The following is a 23,008-nucleotide window of genomic DNA, read 5'->3' as shown; positions in this document are numbered from 1 at the left end:
AAAAAGAAAAAGTATCCACATAAGGGTCAAATACTTTTATTGCTAACAGATAAGATAAACACTGAGGCTTTGGGGATTTTTTTCCCCTAATTTATTTATTTTTATTTATTTATTTATTTTTTGAGATGGCATTTTGCTCTGTCTCCCAGGCTGGTGTGCAGTGGCATGAACTCGGCTCACTGCAACCTCCACCTCCCGGATTCAAGCAATTCTCCTGCCTTAGCCTCCCGAGTAGTTGGTATTACAGGCGCCCGCCAGCACACCCAGCTAATTTTTGTATTTTTAGTAGAGATGCGGTTTCACCATGTTGGTCAGGCTGGTCTCGAACTCCTGACCTCAGGTGATCTGCCCTCCTCAGCCTCCCAAAGTGTTGGAATTATAGCCATGAGCCACCGTACCTGGGCTTTTTCCCCCTGATTTAAATCTAAGAGGCAAGCATACATTGCGTTATTCTGTCTTAGATTTAGCTCCAAATAAATAAACACCTGCACTATAAAAACAAAGCTATGCTTAATACTTTCAAGCATCCAAGAAAATGAAAACAAAAGCCACAGTCACACATTACATTTGAGAATTTAAACACACATACACACACACATCAGGAACTTCAGCTAATTCCAAAGCAAAACAATTTAGAAAGATTATATCTATAAATCACAGCAATATATGCAAACTTCTTAAATTTGTCATATTAGGCCTGGAGGACACCCATCTTGTAGGCAGGGCTACTCTAGGGAAAACCGAGGAAGTGTCTTTAGTAACTGTCAAAAGCTTCCAAGTCCACGTTTTAACTCCCCTTCCAGTGATTCTTCCATTTTCAGGGAACTCCCCTTGTCCACGGGGCCCATATTGATGTACCAGGCTTCACAAAGCTTTGAAATAATTTTTTTTGAAACAGTGTCTTACTCTGTTGCCTAGGCTTGAGTGCAGTGGCTCAGTCACAGCTCACTGCAGCCTTAACCTCTTGGGCTCAAGCCGTCCTTCTGTCTCAGCCCCCCAAGTAGCTAGCTAGGACCACAGGTGTGCACTACCACCTATAGCTAATTTTTTTGTGTACTATGTTGCCCAGGCTGGTCTCGCACTCCTAGCCTCAAGCAATCTTCTCATCTCAGTCTCCCAAAGCACTAGGATTATAAGCGTGAACTACTGTGCCCAGTCTTGAATAATTTTTATTCTCAAGAACCTAAAATATATCCATACTGTGTCCATATATTCTATTCTCAGGCGCAATTTTTGCTTCCAAAGGTGATAGCTTGTGAATGTAATAAATGGGTAGAATGTGTGCTCCATTCCCTTTTCCTCCCTCTCTTGCTGAGCCACTACAACAGCTAGTGCAGAGACTATTCTACCCTTAGGTGTCCAAGGACAAAAAGAAAGCCTGCTAACCATCTTTGCCCAGACTTAAAAGGAAGGATGGATTCCCAGGAAGGCCACCTAGAACTTCTTCTAGATGGTAAGTTCACTTGATGCAAGATTAGGCTTACTATAGTGGCCTACACTAGACTTCCCACTAAATCATTTATATTAGGCAATATGTGATTTAGCTTAGTGGTTAAATCACAAATTGCCTAATATAAATTATTTAATTTTCATGTGGGGTTCTTTTGTCTCTAACTAGACTGTGAACACCATTATAGGCAGACGACATTTCTTATTATTAGCCTCTGATACCCCCAAGCACTTAGGACACGTATTAAACATTTATGAATAAAAATAAAACAATTAATGAAAATCAATATATATTATACTGTATTAATGCTACTTGTACTGCATACTTAGGTATATCTACCTTAATATTCGAGGTGGAAATAAACCCTAAGGATTTTACTTGTTTGTTTGTTAAGGAAATTACATAGTACAATCATAGAAACAAAAACCTAGTTCTTAATGTATACTAATTTCTTAGGACAAAGAAAACTTAAGATTTTCTTGTTAATTGTGCAATATGGCAGAGATGACTCCATTTCCATTGTGCAATTTTCAGTGTTATCCTTTTTCTCAGGCTCTGTTACAAAAAAAACAAAGCAATGGGAGAAAACAACTTAAAAGTGTAAAGAAAACCTAGGAGAAATTTCAGACTCTGTCCACTGTAAGGTTTTCCAGGGTTCAGAAATGAGGATGATTCATGATTTCTGTTGGAAACTACTGACATTATTGTTTTTTAATATTTCAACTCAAATTCAAATAAAAATTGTCCACTTAAGTGGAATTTTGTTTTAGGATTTAGGGTTTCTTTTACACCAAGTCAGCAGGCGTAAAATCCATTTAAAGAATCCTTACTTTTTTCAGGTCATTATTGTATAATGCTTAATTATAACTACACCAAATAATAGATAACAAGTTGTAAACACTCCCAAAATAGTTTGGAATTTCCATAAGGGCAGGCATATTCACCCCTCTTCTTCCCCACTATATCATCTGTGTTTACCAAGAGTAGCTGACCTATAGTAAGTGCTCAATAAATATCCGTTGAATTAACTGCATGAGTAAATGAAAAGAAGCCAAAAATGGGATGTATCTGTATAAAAAAAATCAAGCTTCTTCCATGAGGCACACATTTTATAAAGTACCATTTCTGGGAAATCCTTATTTAATCAACTCCAAAACTCAGTTTATCTAATTTTGTATTCAATTTGTTTAAATAAAAAGTAAAAATAGACTTTGCTTTTTAAATCAAAAGGAGGATTTATTTTTGCTTAATCAAATTTAAAGCTTTTTTACTACTGATGTCAGAATAATATCAGATATTTTGAGAAACTATTAAATATTTTCTCCAGATCAATGAAATTTGGTCCTTACAAAAACTTTTTTACTTATAAGATTTTTATGTAACTCTTTTACGTTTAAAAACACATATTTATTTTTATACTTTGATTTTCTGGATAAGAACTCTTAAAATCAAAACTAAAGTTAACTCAAAGGGATACATTTCATTTGAGCTGAAACCATGGAAGATAATGAAGCTGATGGTTACTTCACCAGGGACCATTAATAATTCCACAATGGTGAACCTTGGAAAATCTCACAGTGGACATGGTCTGATGTTCTGCCTGGTTTTAAGGAGCTAACAACAAAAAAACAAAACAAAACAAAACAAAGGGGCTGCTCATCCGGCTAATGTGATGTTCTCGGGCAAGTTACCCTCCTCATGGTCAGGTGGCGATGATCATGGCAGAAACAGCCTCCAAAGCTCACGAGGGCACCAGACGTGGAAGAAAAAAAAAAAAAGCTTGGACATTTCAAGATGATGTGAATAGAAAAAAATCTGTGGGCTCCTCCACATAAAATAGATTAATAGAAAATCAGTAAATAATAAACATGTTACAGTTTTCCTTTGTTACCACCTCACACAAGCTAAAACTTGGTCTTAGGTTTATGATATGGTCCCTTAAGTTTGTGTAGATAAGATGATCAGAGAGCTCATCTTCTGAAACAAGGCAAAGCAAATGTTCTATAGAGAAGGTCTTTCCATTAGTCTCATAAAGCAGACTAAAATAAATAAATAACCCCTACTCCATACCTTATATAGAGGCAAATGCAAAGGGAGCTAACGGAAAATACCTGCTATGATCAAGGAAAAAGAATTCCTATGATTCTTGGGAGGAAGACAGAGGATAGTGTAAAATTTACAAATATGCTGCATAAAAGGGAAAGAAAAACGTGGAAATATTAAGAAAACTGAAATACAATGTAAGAACAAAAAGAAGGTTGTGAAAAATAGATAAAATTTAAATAAAAGGTAGACTAGTTTGGTCATTTCATTTAATATGTTAAAGGTAAATATTCAATACCAAAGAGTTATAGATATCAATACACAACACATTATAAACATCAATGTGAACTTTAAATTCAAAAAGAAAACTGATCATTCTAAGTTTCAGTCAGTTGGCTGCTGAACAGTAAGGACAGTATGTTTTTTGAAGTTGCGTTCTGCTCAGAAACCTCACATTTGAGGTCATTATTCACTCTTCTTAACGTCAGTTCGAAGAAATAATATTTCTTTACATGCCTTACTTGTTTTAATAGTTGTTATTCTGAGTACACTAGCATTTCATTTTTACTTTAAAAAGTTAGTAATATCAGGGCGAGGCACGGTGGCTCACGCCTGTAATCCCAGCACTTTGGGAGGCCAAGGCAGGTGGATCATGACCTCAGCAGATCAAGACCATCCCAGAGAACACAGTGAAACCCCATCTCTACTAAAAATACAAAAAAATTAGCAGGGCATGGTGGCATGCATCTGTAATCCTAGCTACTTGGGAGGCAGAGGCAGAAGAATCACTTGAACCTGGGAGGCGGAGGTTGCAGTGAGCCGAGATTGCGCCACTGCACTCCAACCTGGGCAATAGAGTGAGACTTCGTCTCAAAAAACAAAAAAAAGTGAGTAATATTATGAGGTTGTGATAATTCTGCTAATAATCAGAGAGACATAAAACTGTATATAATGCTAACTCTAAGTCTTTGACTTTTAAATTTTAATAATTCATAACTCATTTTTAGGGACAAGAGGGGGGGAAAAACACTAGTTTCTTAAAATACAGCCTTTCCACACGTGTGTTCCCTAGCTTTCCAAAATACAAAATTAGCCGAAATAAATTAAATCTTCCAAGCCGCTATATTCTGAAATATGCGTATTTCACTTCATTCAAGGTTAAAAAAAAATAAATGAGTATAAAGAAGGGTCCTTTCCAGGGATTCCATTCTTCTCAAAAATAATAATAAAACAAGAGGGGTCCTATAGCCAGGTAATTCTTTTGAAATTTAAAAGTAAATAATATGACTAATTTTTCTATTTGAATAGTCTGCTAAATGGAATCTAAGTCTCAACATGCTTTCCTGTAATGCAAGTGTAAGCTTTATAAACCTTAACTTAATAAAATGTATTACCTCTCAGATACCTGAAGTTTGTTCTCAAAAATATCAACATCTGCTATAACTCAGGATGTACCAAAAACTCAGTGTTAACATTTAAAACCCCATTCAGCTAAACCAAAGTTCCTTGCTTCTTTAAAAGGTATCATATATACATTTTTGTGAACGTACTAGTAAGAAGTCTCTTCACATATAAAATTAAAAGGAAAAATGCCCTTTAGATAAAAAATCTGAAAGTTCACAACTTTTAAATAATGAACAAATATTCATTTCTAAATGCTAATGTTTACTTTGTATTTGCTTGCACTGTGTCCTTCTCAAATGCTTTCAAAAAGCACTTAAAACTGACCCCTACAACTTCCTCTGTGAGTGAGCAGAGGGTAACTGCCTTCACTTATGGAGAGCCGTAGAGGTTAAGTATAATGCTCAAGGTCACATGCCAATCAGTAGCATCACTCAGTACAGAACTTCATGGACCTTAATTCTGAGTTTAGGCCATAAAATAATGCACATATTATTTTCTTCTCCTTTTAATTACTAATAAAATATATAGGTAGTTATCCATATTCCTAATATAAGAAGACAAGGATAGAAATCGCAAGCCTCAAAGGTTACTTCAACCCTCCTTGCTCTTCTTTGCTAATAATTATACACAACAAACACTGGTTTTTAAACAAAACCTGCAGACATTGTATATGTCTGTAAAATACTAATAAATACCCAAACATCCTCACAAAAAAAAAAAAAAGCTGAAAGAGGAGTGAACTATAGAATAAATGTCATGCTAAAATGTGTCAAGTGAAAAATAAAGAGACTTTCAATCTTGCATACCAGACACCAAAGTATGATTCTAAGTGCTTATAAATTATTAATTTTTAAAGTTTCACTTTAGATTATCTGCTTTAAATGTATAAAAGCAAAAAAAAAAAAGGACAAGTTTTCTAAATTAATTGTTTTAGCCAATGAAAATGTAATATTTTCAATAAAACTGGGTAACTGATGATTTGGTTAAACAAAGATTTATATACATAAAATTACTCACATTGTAATAGATATTTCATATATGTGTTTGAAAAGTTTTAACAATGTGATGGAACACTGTAACAATTCTGAGTAGATTAGTATTCAGACTTTATTATCAAGGATCTCTAATGAAACATAATTCTGGCTTTTTATAACTTCAGAGGACTCAGTAATTAGACTGGATTTTATTGACAAGTAAAATAGAATGATTCTATAAATGAGGCAGGTGGTAGGCCCCATTAACTTTGCTTATTTTAAAAAATATATTCCCCAATTGAATAACACCTATTAAGTGTATGGTGAAGTTTAAAGTGTAAGTGTTTTATTTACCAATTACATATATTTCCTTTATGATTCCTGCCACACTATTTAGTGCAGCTATTTCAATAGCTAATTATTTATTAAGACTGCTCAAGAGAAGGAGTTTCACTCTTGAATGGAAAGAGAATAAGGATGTGGTCCTGAAGGAAATGGTGCCATTTTAATTTCATAGGATTAGGCTGATAAATTCTCTTTATTATTATTAATCTGTAGCAGATAATAACATCATATAATCATTTTTGAGACATTCCAAATCTAATTCATATAATTCATATTAATTATTAACAACATCCAACTTAATGACAGGAAGTGTGGGAGTCAGAGGACTTTGATTAAAAACTGGACATGTCAGGTATCAAAGGAGGATACGAGAGGGATACTTTTCAGACTACTTTCTGTTTAACCTTGAAAATAAAAAAGTTCTATAATGAAAAGTCAATTATACTGTAATTCCTCTCATTTATTCTCTATTTGCAAAAATAATTGAGAAAGTGAAAACTCAATTCAATAATACAAATAATAGCATTCTCTTCAATAGCACTTATAATGTCACTCAAACTACTATAAACATGAGAGTTTTAATTAATTTCACAGGCATTAATTAAGCTTCTTTAAATACAAGGTACTGGGCACTGGAGATCAAATTATAAATGAAATACTATTCTTACCCTCAAAGAGTTTTCTGTTTAACAGGAGAGAAAGTCACAGATAACAGCAAATGTGTGATATACATTACACTTACAATAGAGGTATGTACATTCTATTATGCAAGTTTAAATGAAAGGGGATCAGCTAAATTTCTTTTCCTTATGATTATTATTATTTTTTTGAAACAGGGTCTTGCCAGGTGTGGTGGCTCATGCCTGTAATCCCAGCACTTTGGGAGGCTGAGGCGGGTGTATCACTTGAGGTCAGGAGTTCGAGACCAGCCTTGCCAACACAGTGAAACTTCCTCTCTACTAAAAATACAAAATCAGCTGGGCATGGTGGCACATGCCTATAATCCCAGCTACTCGGGAGGTTGAGGCAGGAGAATCACTTGAATTCCGGAGGCGGAGATTGCAGTGAGCCGAGATTGTGCCACTACACTCCAGCCTGGGTGACAGAGTGAGACTGTCTCAAAAAAAGAAAACAAGTCTCTGTCACCCAAGCTGGAGTGCACGCAGTGGCGTAATCACGGCTCACTGCAGCCTCCACCTCCAGGGCTCAATAGCTGGGACTACAATCAAGTGCCACCACATCCAGCTAATTTCTGTATCTTTTGTAGAGATGGGGTTTTGCTGTGTTGCCCAGGCTAGTCTCAAATTCCTGGGCTCAAACAATCCTCCCACCTCAGCCTCCCTAAATCCTGGGATTAGAGGCATGAGCAACTATGCCTGGCCCAGTAGCTGTATTTCTTAGAGGGTCATACAAACTCTAGAATAAAAGTATAAATCCCATAAAACATCAGGCATATTGATAAAAATTGTGCTTATTTTATTAACAAAAATTTTTATCTTTACAAAAATATCTTTAAAAAATACAGTCATTCATATTTCAAAGTATACAAGGCACGTAAGAGTTAAACTTGCAAAGATGCACCAAAGACTACTCAAGATCTTTGCATACATTAACTCATTCTGTGCAATCACAATAACCCTATGAAGTAGGTGCTATTATTCCCATTTTACAGATGAGGAATCTAGGCTGACTTGGCCAAGGTCACAAAGATAATGAGGAAAAGCTAGGACCTAAACTTATGAAATCTGGTTCTGGAGGCCCCACATTTTTGTTTTTAAAACGATTTCGTAGAGACTGGATCTTACGATCTTGACCTGGTTGGTCTCAAACTCTTGAACTCAAGCCATTCTCCCACCTCAGCCTCCCAAAGTGCTGGGATTATAAGCACGAGACAGCATGAGATCCTACTCTTAACCACTACACTAGATACCTCTCTGAGACTACTGGTGATGATGGGGCAGCTGACATGGAGTGCACTGTGACATGTACTCTCTTGCAACCTTATAACAACTCCTTGAGAAGTCATCCTTTCCATGCACAGCACAAAACCCACAAAGGCCAGGTTAGAAATGTCCCCAAGGTCACACAGCCAGTGAGAGATGGTGGTAAGATTCAAACTCCGGCAGGATGGCTCCCTTGTGCTATGAGATCTTTCAATAATTCAATCTTATAAAAAAGGTCACATGATAAAATTTGTTAAACAATTCAAAAAGGCTTTGTATAAGTCTTCCTGAAACACTCTGGAAGGTTTTGGGGCTTATGACAAGCATTTCTTTAAGACAGCATTTACATTTAAGTCACTTTTCAACTTTACTACTTTTGGCTGATCATAAACACATTTCTGCTCTTTAAAAAGAAATGTTTCTGTAGCAACTTTGCAGATTTCAGTACAGGAACAGTCTATTCTTTAAAATTAAATTTAGTAACAACTTATTCTGGTTACTCTGAAAGAGAAGGAGAGAATGAACTACTAAGAGGCCTTTCCCATACTTTAATATTTCAAAACATGTTTGGTTTGGCTTAATTTGAATCTTGTGGACAACTAGCCCAGAACTTGATTCAAAAAGAGTAATACCATTTTAAAACAGCTGAATTCTAAAAAGCAACCTCAGAAGGCAATTCTGAGCAACTATTTCTCATAATTTTTACTTTTATTTCAAAAAAAAGATGCATACGGCAACAACCTCATAAAGCACATATGGACAGGTATTTGTACTTCTGAACTATGGACAACCAAGAAACCAAATTAAAATTTTACAAAATTCTGTAGTATGACATTGCTGAACAAGCAATCAAGTACACAAAAGATGGATATCAAAAGAGAAATAATCCATATTTCTTCACATCCTTCACATACTCCACTGTGTCCAGTGACTGAGAAATTTAAAACTCTGTGTTGTAATGCCTCCCTGGAACAGAGATGAGCTGAAGGTGAAGTGTCAAGCTGGATTTCCATCTAACCTCGCTTTCCTCCAACAGGTTCAAAGACTTCATAACCTTTGATAAGGACTTGGTATTTTTTCAATAGGGAACCCATAAAACTATCTTCAAATGAAAACACTAAGCAATGCCATTTGACAATACCTGTCTTTCCCTCTCTATCGCTGCTTTATTGCCACGCATTCGAATTAAAAATGCCTTTTGCTTTGCCTTTATTGAATAAAAGTTTAACTTTGAATTAGAAGAAAATACACCCATCGCCCCTTTTACGCTTTTTGCAGGTGATAGAGTCTATCAGATCACATTGGTGGCTATCACTGCTCACTAAGCATCCTAAAGACAGAAAGCATGCCATTACCAAATGTTTTATAAGCTCTATAATGCCCCGATGGTGGAAGTCTGGCAATACCTAGAAATACAGCAAGGCTGGTGAATAAGGAGTTGAGGGGCGGGGGAAGCGGGAGCGAGGGAGGGAGGAAAGGAGGGAGTCGCCACCTTAAATCCACGCCGGACTGGGAACCTCCAGCCCACAGCCTGATCCCTGCCCTCCCCAACAGTGGACCGGTCACCACATTTTTCCAGATCCTCCCCACCCAACCCAGCACAGCACTCACCCTTCTGCGAAGTCGGCACCCGGTCCAGCTCCGAGACGGGTCAGGATGGCAGCGAGGGAGGGGATGTCTGGGCTGTGGGCGGGGGGTGTCTGTGCGTCACTCGAGTGCAGGACGGTGAGTTCGAGGGGTGGGAGCGCAGAGGAGCGGGGAAATCAAGTCACAGCCGAAAAGGGAGGAGGAGAAACGGAGGAGTGAGGTGATGGAGCGTCCCTTCCCTAAAATAAACCCACCGGCCCCTACAAACCCTGCCCCAGGGAGGGAGAATAATATCAGGGGAAATAATAGACCGACCAATAAATCTCTAAAACGTCGAGGAGCGAGGAACAGACTTTAAAGGGAGGAAAATTGAGCGAGGGCTGGAGGGGAGACAGAGGGAAGTGGCTCTGGGTCTATCCCATGCCTTTGCAGTCCCCAAGCAGAGGAGGAGGCTGGCTGAGGGGAAGTTGCAGCGGCTCCCGAGGAGGAGGAGGAGAAGAAGGAGGAGGAGGAGGAGGAGGATGTTACACCGTAACAAGTACAGACAGACAGCCATGGATCAGAGGGGCGCTGCAAGCCGGAGCAGGGGCGGCCGCGGCGGGGCGAGCGGCGGCGGGCGGCAGCAACGCCTGCTCGGCTCTCTCAAGACATTTAATTGGATTGATGGGTTGTGCAGTGACTCACAGACTTTACAGAGTCGTACAGCAGTCCCCGCCCAGCTGGACAGGGGAGATGCGGCGGGGACGGGCGGGGTAAGAGGGCAGAGGGAGAGCCGGGCTGGGAGGCGGCGACGGGAGGGTGCGGCGCTGAAGGGGCAGGAGCGGACCGGAGCGACCCAATGGCGAGGCCCGCCGTTCCGACGGGCGTGGGCCTCGACCTATGGCGGCGCGGCTCGTTAAGTGGCTGGCTGCGCCCCTGGCCCAATGAGTCTTCTAAGGACACTGCCGCGAGCAGGGCGGGGGCAGTGAGTGGGGGGTGGGGAGAGGTGGGTGGACGTTAAAATGGGGGGTGGAGGGAAGGAGGAGGCGCCCGAGACCGGCGGAGTCTCTCGGCCCTCTTCGCCAGAAGTGCGCCTTCTGCCAATCAAAGCGCCTCGCGGGAGTGATGGACGCGAGCGTGTGGCCAATGGGGAGGAGAGAGCTCCCGCAGCCGGCCAGAGGAGAAGGAGCGGGCGGGGCCGACCTCCCCCTCCCCGCCAGCGCCTAGGCAGGCCCGCCTTCCCCTCCCGCGCGGCTCGGGTCAGTCACGCAAATAACAGTGTGAGGGCCGAGGCCGCGCGGGAGGGGCGGCGGCCCGCTGCTGGCTGCGTGACAGCGATAGGGACTGGCTATGCTGCCTACTCCGAGCCGGCAGGAGGAGGCGGTGGCGGAGGCTGGCTCCTTACTCAGTGTGCAGGCGGCTGCTGCTGCTGCTGCTGCTCAGCCTCTGCCTAGCGCTGCCGGGGAGCCCCTGCGGTCAAACCCCACTCCTGGCGGACAGCCGAATTTGGAGTGAATCAGATCACGCAGTGCCCACTCTTGGAGGCGGCTCCGGGGGAAGTCCGGCGGGGCTGTGCGCAGGGATCTGAGGAGGCTGGAAGCCGGAGGCGGGAGGCTTGGCCGTCACATTTGCCACTATGCTTGCTCTCCTGTTTTCTGGGAAAGTCAGGGTAGGGTGTGGGCAGGTCGAAACAGCTCCAGAATACGTCCCGTTTCTTTACTGAGTTTCTGGAAAAGGCACTTCTTAACCTGGTATGAGCGAAGCTGTAAATGCAGTCTTCCTCCAGCCCTCCCTCCCTTCCGCACCGCTCGCTTTTGCTCCCACTTTCTCACCTTGAACCCTGACGACAGTGCTTCGGAGCACCCACTACTAGATCTCCTCCCTGCTGATTCCCAGGATCTATGGCTTTTTCTCAGTTTCTTGGCTATTGTCCAGCAATCATTTTACAGACCTTAACTCTTTCTACACCCTTGTACTTGAAAATACTGTATCTGTAACCACCAATAAACCTGATTGGAGATGTTCGCTAAAGCAAATACACTGGCAAGAACCCACCTTCTTCCGCACAGGTGCATTTCTGCACGTTATTTGAGACTTAAAGACAATGGTTTCCTGTGAAGAAACTAAGGAAAGGCAAAGCAGGCATTGTGTCTCTATTCAAATTAACTTAGAATACCAGACATCCACTTTCCTCAAAGGAGTCATCTGGTGAAACCTAAGATTAATTTAGGCTTGGAGTCTTGAAGTGAGCGAGATCTTTATATATGTGTGTGCGTGTATTTGAAATCTATATGTATACTTGATTTACATTTCAAATATATATATGAAATTGAAACCCTCTGTGGTCTGGAATTCAGAAGAGAGATACTAAGTGAACGCAAAGGTTTACTTTGATCATACTGGGGTCTTCCTTGATTATTGTCATTTTAGGATACAGATCCTTCCTCTGTCCCTGTTAAGACATATAACCTGACACCTCTCATCTCTTTCCTTTCTGATTTTAGCCCTACTCCATGATTTCTTTCAGCAGTCCTGAGTCCACTTACAAAAATGAGCTGTACCACAAACCGCTTGCAGTACACAGCTTATGTATGTGTTGCCTCTCAGTATGCTGAAACGCCTTTGGAATTCCACAGTGCAGGAAGGCCGGTGTCCTCACCCTAAGACATGATTTGCAAAAAGTGGACAGTGTTCCCTTAGCCAGATCACCCTGTGATAAGCGAAACCAATTAGATCCCTTGTGTGGGAAAAATTCACTTCTTTTCCAAAGTGGGTTATTGAACTGCATTTAAGAATGTGCTGGCCAGGCATAGTGGCTCATGCCTGTAATCCCAGCACTTTGGGAGGCCAAGGCGGGTGGATCATCTGAGGTCAAGAGTTCGAGACCAGCCTTGTCAACTTGGTGAAACCTTGTCTCTACTAAAAATACAGAAATTAGCTGGGCATGGTGGGCCTGTAGTCCCAGCTACTCGGGAGGCTGAGGCAGAAGAATCAATTGAACCCGGAAGGCAGAGGCAGCAGTGAGCCGAGATGGTGCCACTGCACTCCAGCCTGGTGACAGAACAAGGCTTCATCTCAAAAATAAAATAAAATAAAATAAAATAAAACAATTAGCTGGGCGTGGTGGCATGAACCTGTAGTACCAACTACTCAGGGAGGCTAAGGCAGGAGAATCACTTGTACCCAGGAGGCAGAGGTTGCAGTGAGGCAAGATGGCACAACTACATTCCAGCCTGGGTGACAGAGGGAGACTCCATCTTTAAAAAAAAAACAGAAAAGAAAAAAGAATGTGCTACTGATACATCTTAGAAGCCCCTTTCTTATTTCCTCCACTGTGAGGTAGTTGATCAGAGTATTATTTTACATATGAATAACCCTGAAGAAGATTTTGAATATTCCTCATACACTAGAATGTAGTATGTAGTATGTAGTGGAGTAGACATACACTAGTATCTCTCAGAGGATCTGCAAATACCTAGGGTTAGCATCTTGTAGCAGAAGTTGTACCTTTCTCAGTTGTTACTGGCATGCCTCCAGGCCCTACCATGTGCCTTACAATTCTGTGATCTCCCTATTCCAGTGTTTCTTAAAGGGAAGATCCACCCAAATTCCTAAGTCTGCTGAAACCTATCGAGTTATCATCTCTGTAGGCTCTACCTGGACATCTGCTTATTAAACAAATATCCCAGGTGACCTGAATAAATATTAAAATACTAAAATAAATATTTGATTTGAGAACCCTTGTTTATTCCTTCTTTTTGAAAATTTGAGAACCCCTGTTTATTTCTGCCTTTCCTCCTCTTCCTTTCTTACATGTATCTATTTCCTTTCTCCCATAATTTTCTATTTCTCATTTTTGTGATCATTTCCCCTTCTACACTGCTTGTACACAGGCCTTGGGTGGAAGGGGTTATCCCTAAAAAAGAGGATGAAGCTGGCCAATAGTCTTCCATAAATGACGTGGGCATACTTCATAGCTACAGCACTGAGAAGTATGGGCAAGTCAAATAAAAATCATATATGCCTTTAAAAAAAATCATTGTAATTGATTTGGTATATGAATTGTAATATGTGAGAAGTTTACTAGTTTATGATCTCAACATACACAGAGACAGAATTTTTTCTATGTGGGAACATTTCAAAATGCAAATTTCACAATTATAGTGTTACTGTCATTTTTCTTCCAAACAGTGAGATGTACTAGTGATGTACTGGTAGTGTACTAGCAATGTAGTCATGATGTACTAGTAGTGTACTAGTGATGTACTAAGGCTGTGATGGTTATTGAAAAGATAAGTACTATATGAGATTTTTGGTGTCTCAAATGGCTTACCATCTATTTGAGAGGCTCAAAAGTATACACATGCAACCAACATTGAAATAGGAACCTGGGAAAATATGTAGGGAGACCTTAAGTGTGTTTGTCAGAGTTAAGCAGAAGAATTTGGTTCATTTCTGTCTAGTTTTCCTCTTGCTTATCTCTACTTTCTATTCTGTTGTGATTAGGTGTTAGATGTCTTTTTTAAAATCTGAAAAAAAAGGCAAGCAGTATGTGATAATAAAAGATTTCCTTTTTATTGTTATTTATATATTTATATGATTGTAGCTGATCTTCTCAATTAGAATTTAAGCTCCTTATAAACAGAGAATGTATACTACCCACGTAGACCAGGAAGCAAAAGCAAATCCTTTATCAAGGATAAAGGATTCCACCAGACCTCATAGAATTTCTACATATAAAGCCTACGCAAACATGCGCTCACAATCCAAATTACAAAATAAATGAAGTAAAAGGCCATTGTGAACAAGACAAAGTACAGGAAAAAAATTTCTTTTTAAACCTACAGAGCCAAATTAGATTCTAAATCTGAAAAACAAAACCCATCAGGAAAAGAAGAGGACCATTTCACAAGAACACAGATGCAAAAATTATAGATAAAATATTAGCAAACTAAATCCAACATGCTTACTACAGTGAACTAGGAGAAACCTTAAAACATATTTCCCTGTCTTTAGAATGCATTTATCTGACTAGCCATCTATCTAGTCATCTATCATGAAAACATCATAAATCAGGTAATGTTTATGCCAGAAATTCAAGTATGATTTAACATCAGAAAACCTATCAATATAATCCATCTCTAAAGACTAAGAGAAAGCATTTGGGAGAGTATATCACTTATTAATGATAAAAACTTTTATAAGATTAGGAATAGAAGAAAATTAACTTTATAAAGGACCAAAATGTACAGCAAGTACATTACTTAATGGATTAACTTTAAACACATACCACATAAGTGTGGGATCAAGATAATGTTGCCTCTACTATGTAATATGACACTGAAAGTCCAGGCTAACAGAATCATTTTTGTTGTTGTTGTTTGTTTGTTTGTTGAGATGGAGTCTCACTCTGTCACCCAGGCTGGAGTTCTGGAGTGCAGTGGCACGATCTCGGCTCACTGCAACCTCTGCCTCCCGGGCTCAAGCGATTCTCCTGCCTCAGCCTTCTGAGTAGCTGGGATTACAGGCAAGTGCCACCACGCCAAGCTAATTTTTGTCTTTTTAGTAGAGACAGGGTTTCACCATTTTGGTCAGGCTGATCTGGAACTCCTGACGTTGTGATCCACCTGCCTTGGCTTCCCAAAATGCTGGGATTACAGGCATGAGCCACCACACCCGGCCAGAATAGTTTTTAAAAGAGGAGAAAATTAAATATAAGAATTAGAAGGAAGGAAACAAAATTAGGGTTGTTGGCAGTAATATGATCAACCACATAAAGCAACCAATAGAAACAGCAAGCTGTTAGGAAATAAGATTTCAGCAAGGTAACAGAGACGTTGTTCTCCCTTTCTTCCATAATACTAGGTTTTTTAGCAAGGCACAGGGCCAATCAGAATAAAAACAACATTTGCCAGCCTCCCTTGCAGCTAAGTATTGTCATGTCTCAGGCAATGGGTTGCAAGCAGAAGTAGTACATACATCCTTATAGGGAGAAAGTGTGCCTTCATCCTCTTTCTTGTCATGTGGAATGCAGACATAATGGCTAGAGCTTTAGCAGTCATCTTAGACCATGAGCTAACCTTGGACAAGGAAGCCCCACATGGCAGAACAACAAGACAGAAGACACCTGCTATAGCAGTACCAGCCCTGAAGTATCTACCCACCAATCTTCTTGAATTTCTTGAAATTTTTCTTGAATTTCCGTCTCATCATGACACTTTTATTTTGGTTTGTGTTTGTGTATTTGCATTACTTGTAGTCAAATCTAACCCCAACTAATACAGCAAGAATCCCAAATAGAAAATCAATTGATGCCCCTGCATGATGGCTCATGCCTATAATCACAGCACTTTGGGAGGCTAAGGCAGGTGGATCACCTGAGGTCAGGAGTTAAAGACCATACTGGCCAATGTGATGAAAAACCCCATCTCTACTAAAAATATAAAAATTAGCCAGGTGTGGTTTTGCATGCCTGAGTCACAGCTACTCAGGAGGCTGAGGTATGAGAATCACTTGAACCTGGGAGATAGAGGTTGCAGTGAGCCAAGATCACACCCCTGCATTCCAGCCTGGGTAACTTGCTCTCAAAAAAGAAAAAGAAAAGCAATTCATGGAAATCAAAAGTATTCATTCACACTCACACTAACAAACTAGAAAATAAGATACTATTTATAAAAACAACAAAATTATAAAATATCCAGGAACTAACATATTTAACTCTATTAAAGGAATTCAAAGGAAACCCAAATAGAGGTATATATAATGTTTATAGATAAGATGATGTTACATTATTAAGATCTCAATTATCTCTCTAAATGTGTTTATAAATTCAATGCAACCCAAACTTACAGCAAGATTTGAGGAATTTAAACTTATTCTAAAAGGCACAAAGAAGACTAAATTTCTTATAACTTGGTCATTTTTTATAGTAGCAGACATATAGAACGATGGAACAGAATAGAGAACTCAGAAACAACCCATTAATATATGAGAACCTGGTAACACCACAAATCCGTGAGGAAATCATGTTGAGTTAGTCAGCTATTGCTTGCTATAATAATAATATTATATAACAGATAATCCCAACTTACCAGTAGCTTATGGCAGTCATTTATTTTTCTCCCTTATGGCTCTGTATAAGAACTGAGATTCAGCTGATCTCACCTGGGCTCCTTAAGACTTGGTTGGGTTCAGCTGAATTCAGTTGGACTTGGCTCCAGGATGCAGGTCAGGTTCAAGTCTTCACCACTTGTCTCATTCTTGCAATAACAGAAGCTCAAGAGGTCAAGCCGAATCATTCAAACACATTGAACACTTCTGCTCTCATCATATCCACCAATATTCCATTGGCCAAACAAGTCATATGGCCAAGTTGAACATCAATAGTGGAAGGTACTGCAAAACTGCATGCCAAAGGGCACAAGTGTATAACTGTACAGCCAGGAGCACATGAAGTATCGGGAACAATAATCCAATCTACCACAGATATTTGATTTCACAGATAATGTTGGGGAAATTGGTTCACTGTGAAAAAAATATAAAATTAAACCCATATCTGATACCATATGCAAAGGTGAGCTCTACATTAACAACAAAAAAAAACTAAAAGTAAAAGGTAAAACTATAAGACTAATAGAAATTAAAAATAGAAAAATAGCTTTGTAAATCTTAGGGTAGAAAAAAAAAGAAGAGCATTTAAACAAGACTCAAAGCATAAACTTTAAAATCAAAAGAGTAATGACATCAAAATTTTAAACTGTCTGTTCAACAAAAAACATCATAGACAAGTTTAGAGAAAGTTGATAGATTGGAAGATATTTTCAAAGGCTAAAACCAACAAAAGATTAATATCTAGAATATACAGTATTAAGAATTCTTGCAAATCACTGAGAAAAAAAAATGCAATAGAAAAATAGCCAAAGGATATGAACAGGCAAATCTATAGAAGAGAAACTTGAGAGACTAACAAATAGATGAAGAGATATCCAACCTCACTTATAACCAGATAAATATACATTAAAACGCCAAAACATTTATTGACATCTATTAAATAGGCAAAGATGTGAAAGTTGAATAATATCAAGTGTTGCCTAGGATAGGAAGAGATTTGAATCCTTATGCTTGCTATTGGGAGCTAAGTCCTGCTACAATCATCTTAGAGTATTAACTAACAATACTTAATGAAATATAGAATGTAGTAGAATGTATTTTTCCTAATGACCCAGCAGTTCCACTCCGAGGAATGTGCACACTTAAGAAGCTCTTGCACAAGTCCATAAGTGATCGCAGTTGAGGTGTTCATCACAGCAGTGCTTGAGCTAGCCAGATATTGGAGACAACCTTGGTATAAACATCACCAGCACAATGAGTAAGTAGATGTAATGGATGCCATGGAACAACACGCAGCTGTTGGAATTAAGGTACTAAGTGTACATTTTGAAACATGGATACATTTTTTAAATGTATTATGAATTTTTTAAAAAAGGTAAACAGGACAAGATCAGGTAAGTCCCAAGCCTTTGGATGTCTTTCATTATAGGGTACATCTTTGTGTTTTTCATTTCTGCAGTTAGCTGGGACACTTTGAGGGAAGGCTAAGGTAGGCATTGTTACAATTCACTTCTGACAAATATTTTCTTCCAGTTCTCACATGAGGTTGAGGCAGATTTTCAGGCAGTCTCCAGGACCCCACAGTTTCTACCCTCATGGCACCCACCATCACCTTCCTGCTCCTCTTTTGCATGTTTAAATGGCATTTATCGATTATATGTCTTCTTCCCAGGCTGGGTGCAAGATGATTGATGGCTGTTGAGGAGTGGGCCACAGACCGAGATATAGAAAACAGTCCTGCTACTCTGCTGCTTGTATCTGCTCACATCCCCACTTCCAAGTTAAAAACACCCAAATAGTCCCGGATTTTTAAAAGTTGTAAGACTGATCTAAACATATGTTTACTTATGTATCTTTGTACACATCTTAATGTGCTATCAGTTCTAGTAATAGCCATAAGGATAAAACAATAACAGTGATGGTGATATCAACTTTGTGTCAATAAGCAAGCAGTAGGCACAAAGGCCATTTAGAGTTGAAAGGCATGAGATGAAAAAAGAGAATTAGCTGAAGAAATTTAGCTTAAATATCAAAAATAGCTCCCTAAAATCAGGAATGATGAACAAATAGAGTTACCAAAAGGTTGGGGATACATGGATAGTTTCCTGGAAAAAAAATTTCAGGGTTTTCTAGCTAAAGACAGGGAATGAATGAGACAGTTCTTGGAGTTTCTCCCAGCCCTGTTAGGTTATGAGCCCTCCAGTAGGCATGTTAAAAACAAAATCGTTTCCCACAAAAGTAAGCTCAGAATAACCCGTGCTCAAATCATGCTGCTTTAAAAGCCAGTCTCTGCCTGAAGCTTTTCTCATGGCTATTACCAGCATACTAAATTCTGACCCTTAGTAGTGGCTAAGATTTCATGGCCCTTAAACTCCCATAGGCAGGAGCTTTCCTGAGCTCAGGTAGGGAGCTCTACAGAAGGCCCCTGATGTAAGGCCCAGCTGCTCACACCCTTTCCTGGTGGACTAGCAGCAGCTGCGGGCAATTCTCCAGCAAGCTTTGGGTACCTGAATCCTGCAGAAGCCGGAATATGATCCCGTGAGGATGACTGTTCTTGGGATCGCATGTCTTATGATTCTCGCTTAGGGTCTGTAACACTCATCACTAGCTCCCAATATTGTGGCCTTAATGTTAGCTTGCATCTGTTTCATAAACCTAACCCTAAAAGGTCTAATGATTTATCCAACTACAGTTTCTGTAACTCCTAGGAGCTGTTGATCAGTCATTCCATATTTGTTCAATAATTGCTTACTAAGTTCCAGGGAGTCTTGGGAGATGTATTTGGAAAAGTAAACGGAGTCCAAATTATAGAGCATTAGATGCCTGGTTAAGAGTTTCAATTTATGGGATAAGACAATAGGGACCCTCTGATGGTGTTTCAGAACTGGAGCAGCACAATGAAGAGTGTTTTAAATTTAATCGAACAGGCTGGGCACGGTGGCTCATGCCTGTAATCCTAGCACTTTGGTAGGCTGAGGCAGGCAGACCACTTGAGGTCAAGAGTTCGAAACCAGCCTGGCCAACATGCTGAAACCTTATCTCTACTAAAAATACAAACAAATGAACTGGGCTTGGTGGTAGGTGCCTGTAGTCCCAGCTACTCGGGAGGCTGAGGCAGGAGAATTGCTTGAACCCGGGAGGTTAAGGTTGCAGTGAAATGAGATGGTGCCACTGCACTCCCGCTTGGGCAACAGAGAGAGACTCCGTCTCAAAAGAAAAAAAAAATTAATTCAACAAACACTTGTTGAGGAAAGGGACAAACAGCTATTAGGTCCTTATTACAAGAAACAAGGAAAGCACTGTGGTAAACCCAGGAGGAAGAAAAAAGACCTTGCCTTCAAGGAATGTATAGTCGTTAGATTTTGTTCTGTTTTTGTTTTTAACATGGGGGGTAGTGTTTTGAGGTATTAACCAATGTGGCTTTCCTGCATTTCCTATACCCCAGTCCATTTTCTTGGGATACAGATGTAGCACAGCAGAGATTTAGAAACAAAGAAAAGAATCAGTTCTCAATTTATGCTTTTCAAAGTGAACTTTAAGAACTCACAGCAGAGACAATAGTTTTAAAGAAAAAGCATGGGTTTTCATAAGTTGCAATGCAACATAAATGACAGATTTGGAAGCAGGATGAGCTACATAATTTGTGGAGCTCAGAAATAAAAAGGGCTGTTAAAGTACAAGAATATTACAAAGATTTTCTCTTTCTTCTACAGTGTGTCTTTGAACTTATGGTATGGGTTTTTTTCATTTATTTAATGTCATTTTAAGTAAACAAAAATGGAAAATTTATTAGCTTGAATTTTATTGTTACAGAGTTTCACTCTTGTTGCCCAGGTTGGAATGCAATGGTGTGATCTTGGCTCACCGCAGGCTCTGGCTCCCGGGTTCAAGCAATTCTGCTGCCTCAGCCTCCTGAGTAGCTGGGATTACAGGCATGTGCCACCATGCCTGGCTAATTTTTTTTTTTTTTGTATTTTTAGTAGAGGCAGGGTTTCTCCATTTTGGTCAGGCTGGTCTCAAGCTCCTGACCTCAGGTGATTCTCCTGCCTTGGCCTCCCACAGTGCTGGGATTACAGGTATGTGTCACCATGCCCGGCCAAGAGCATTTACTTCATATGTGGAATCACTGAAATTATCCAGTTGGTTCATATTTCATAGTTTGTACATGCATACGTATTTTGTTCTTACCAGAACATTGGAAACACTGGACAACCAGCTCAACTGCTTTTATTCCTTGATATGTAAGCATCCTGCCAACACTCTATCTTTAACTTAGTGAGCAAGGAAGGGCTGAAAGAAAAAAGAACTATACATTGCCCAGTATATCCCATTCCTCCTATGTCTCATGTTCAGCATATGTGATTAGCTAATACAGGGAAATATAACAAGTAAGAAAGGATATATAATCCATTTCCCTGGTCATTCACATTTTTTGGAATGCCATTGCCTTTTTTTCTGCATTCAAAACAAGTTCTGGTTTGAATGGAAAAAGTGGCCTTTCAGGGCTCTCAGCACCCCCACTTATCAATCAAAGATGAAACAGACATCTCACTGAACCTCCAAGCACTGTGAGACAACCAGAATTCTGTGCTTATGGGGCAGCAAGACATGGCAGATATACAGCTGATGAATATCTCTTCTGCTCATGCGCCATTGTCTCTCAGCAGATATCACCAACAAATCATTGGTTCAAAAGTAAAATCAAGACTTTCAAGACAGCACAGCAGCATATTAAACCAAACTGGGGCCCTTCTGAGTGTGAGGCCCTGAACAACTGCAAAGATGGCACATCTGTGATGCTAGCCATGTTTGGAAGAATACATGAAGAGCCAGGCTACTCAGCTGCAGACAAGATAAGATGCTCTGGACTGAGGGTGGGGGAGAAGCCGGGGGCTTCAGATATGAATGTGTCTTGAAAAGTGGGGTTCTGAGTCATGATCTTGTGTTCCATACTCCTATCTATCCAACAGGTCATGCCCCAGAAACCCCTGGGAGGTTGGAAAATGAAACCAGGAAAGAGCTCTGTACCTTGCTTCTAAGGCTTTATATAATCCATTGAAACCTTGGGAAATATAAAAAAATCCCAAGAAAATAATTTAACTATCTATCTATAATCCTACTGTTCAGAGAGTCCTACAGAGAGAGTCACTGTTAAAATTTTGGTTCATAAGTGATCTGAAATATATTTGTACAGAATTTGTAAATGTAATAATATATGGCAATCATTTCTTATAATATTGCATATGCTTCTAGAAGATGATTTTTAATTCAACGTTGCTTTTTAAGGTGAATATTTGGTGGTGGTTTGTTCAGTGAATTCTGGAGGAAACAATCTGACAAAAGAAAGCCTGGTCAGGAGAGAAATGCAAGAATCCAAGAGGAGAGCTATGGAGGTTTGCAATGGAAAGAGGAAGGAAAAGACTGGATGGGGCTTAAAAATATAGTGAAAAAAGCAAGTCACCAAAGCTTCTATCTATATATAGTTCAAAAGCAGACAAAATTAAACACCACATTATTCAGTAATACATACATAGGCAGTAAAACTACACAGAAAGATGAAATCCAGGATGACAGCTCCTGAGGTGAGGCGAATGTGTTCAGAAATGGGTTCATAGTGGCTTCTAAGGGGCAGTAACGTTCTATTTCTTAAGCTGGGTGGTAGACACATGAGTGTCAATTCATGATTATCTTTTAAACCATACACTTTCATTTAATATACTCTTTTGTATACATGATATAATATAGGCCTATATATCTTAGGCCAATTCCAAAAGATAAGGTTTTTCCCAGCCTCAGTCTCTGTATCATGAGGGTTTGCCAGACAGGTCGTAGAAACTGAGGCTCTTCTGGGAAAACACCCAACTTCTTCACCACCCACAGAATTTAATCTTGTTGCTCTTAAGTAGCTGACTGCAGTATATTCATCTGAAAGGTTATGTCTGAGCTGAGACCAGCACCAATGCAGGAATCACTAGAATATAGATATGCAGATGTGCATGGATACACAGCAGACCTGACCATGCATGGCCAGGACTGGAAAAGCTTTCTGCTCTGAAAGTGTCTTCCTTGTAGCACAAGCAGGAGGCACATAGCATGCTTTTCCAGCTTCAGGACAGCCACCCCAAACCAAATCTAGGATGTGGAAGGGGAGGAGTAGCTGCCAAGTATGTTAT

The 23,008-nt window shown here is 39.8% G+C and overlaps 1 protein-coding gene across 1 annotated transcript in view; it reads right to left on the bottom strand.

Moving 5' to 3' along the window:
* Positions 1 to 11,598, bottom strand: part of SERTAD2 (SERTA domain containing 2) — a 121,169-nt gene extending 109,571 nt beyond the window's left edge. Inside the window, exons 1-2 of the mRNA XM_017522138.2 lie at positions 11,558 to 11,598; positions 9,771 to 9,842 (exon numbers count right to left, since the gene is read on the bottom strand). The gene's annotated coding sequence lies outside the window, so the exon portion shown is untranslated. The remainder of the gene's footprint in view (positions 1 to 9,770; positions 9,843 to 11,557) is intronic.
* Positions 11,599 to 23,008: the final 11,410 nt, after the last annotated feature.

Source organism: Cebus imitator, unplaced genomic scaffold, assembly GCF_001604975.1.
Source record: "Cebus imitator isolate Cc_AM_T3 unplaced genomic scaffold, Cebus_imitator-1.0 Scaffold23, whole genome shotgun sequence".
Taxonomy (NCBI): Eukaryota; Metazoa; Chordata; class Mammalia; order Primates; family Cebidae; genus Cebus; species Cebus imitator.
The sequence above is the reverse complement of the archived record's forward strand: the minus strand, read 5'-3'. Positions and strand labels throughout refer to the sequence as shown.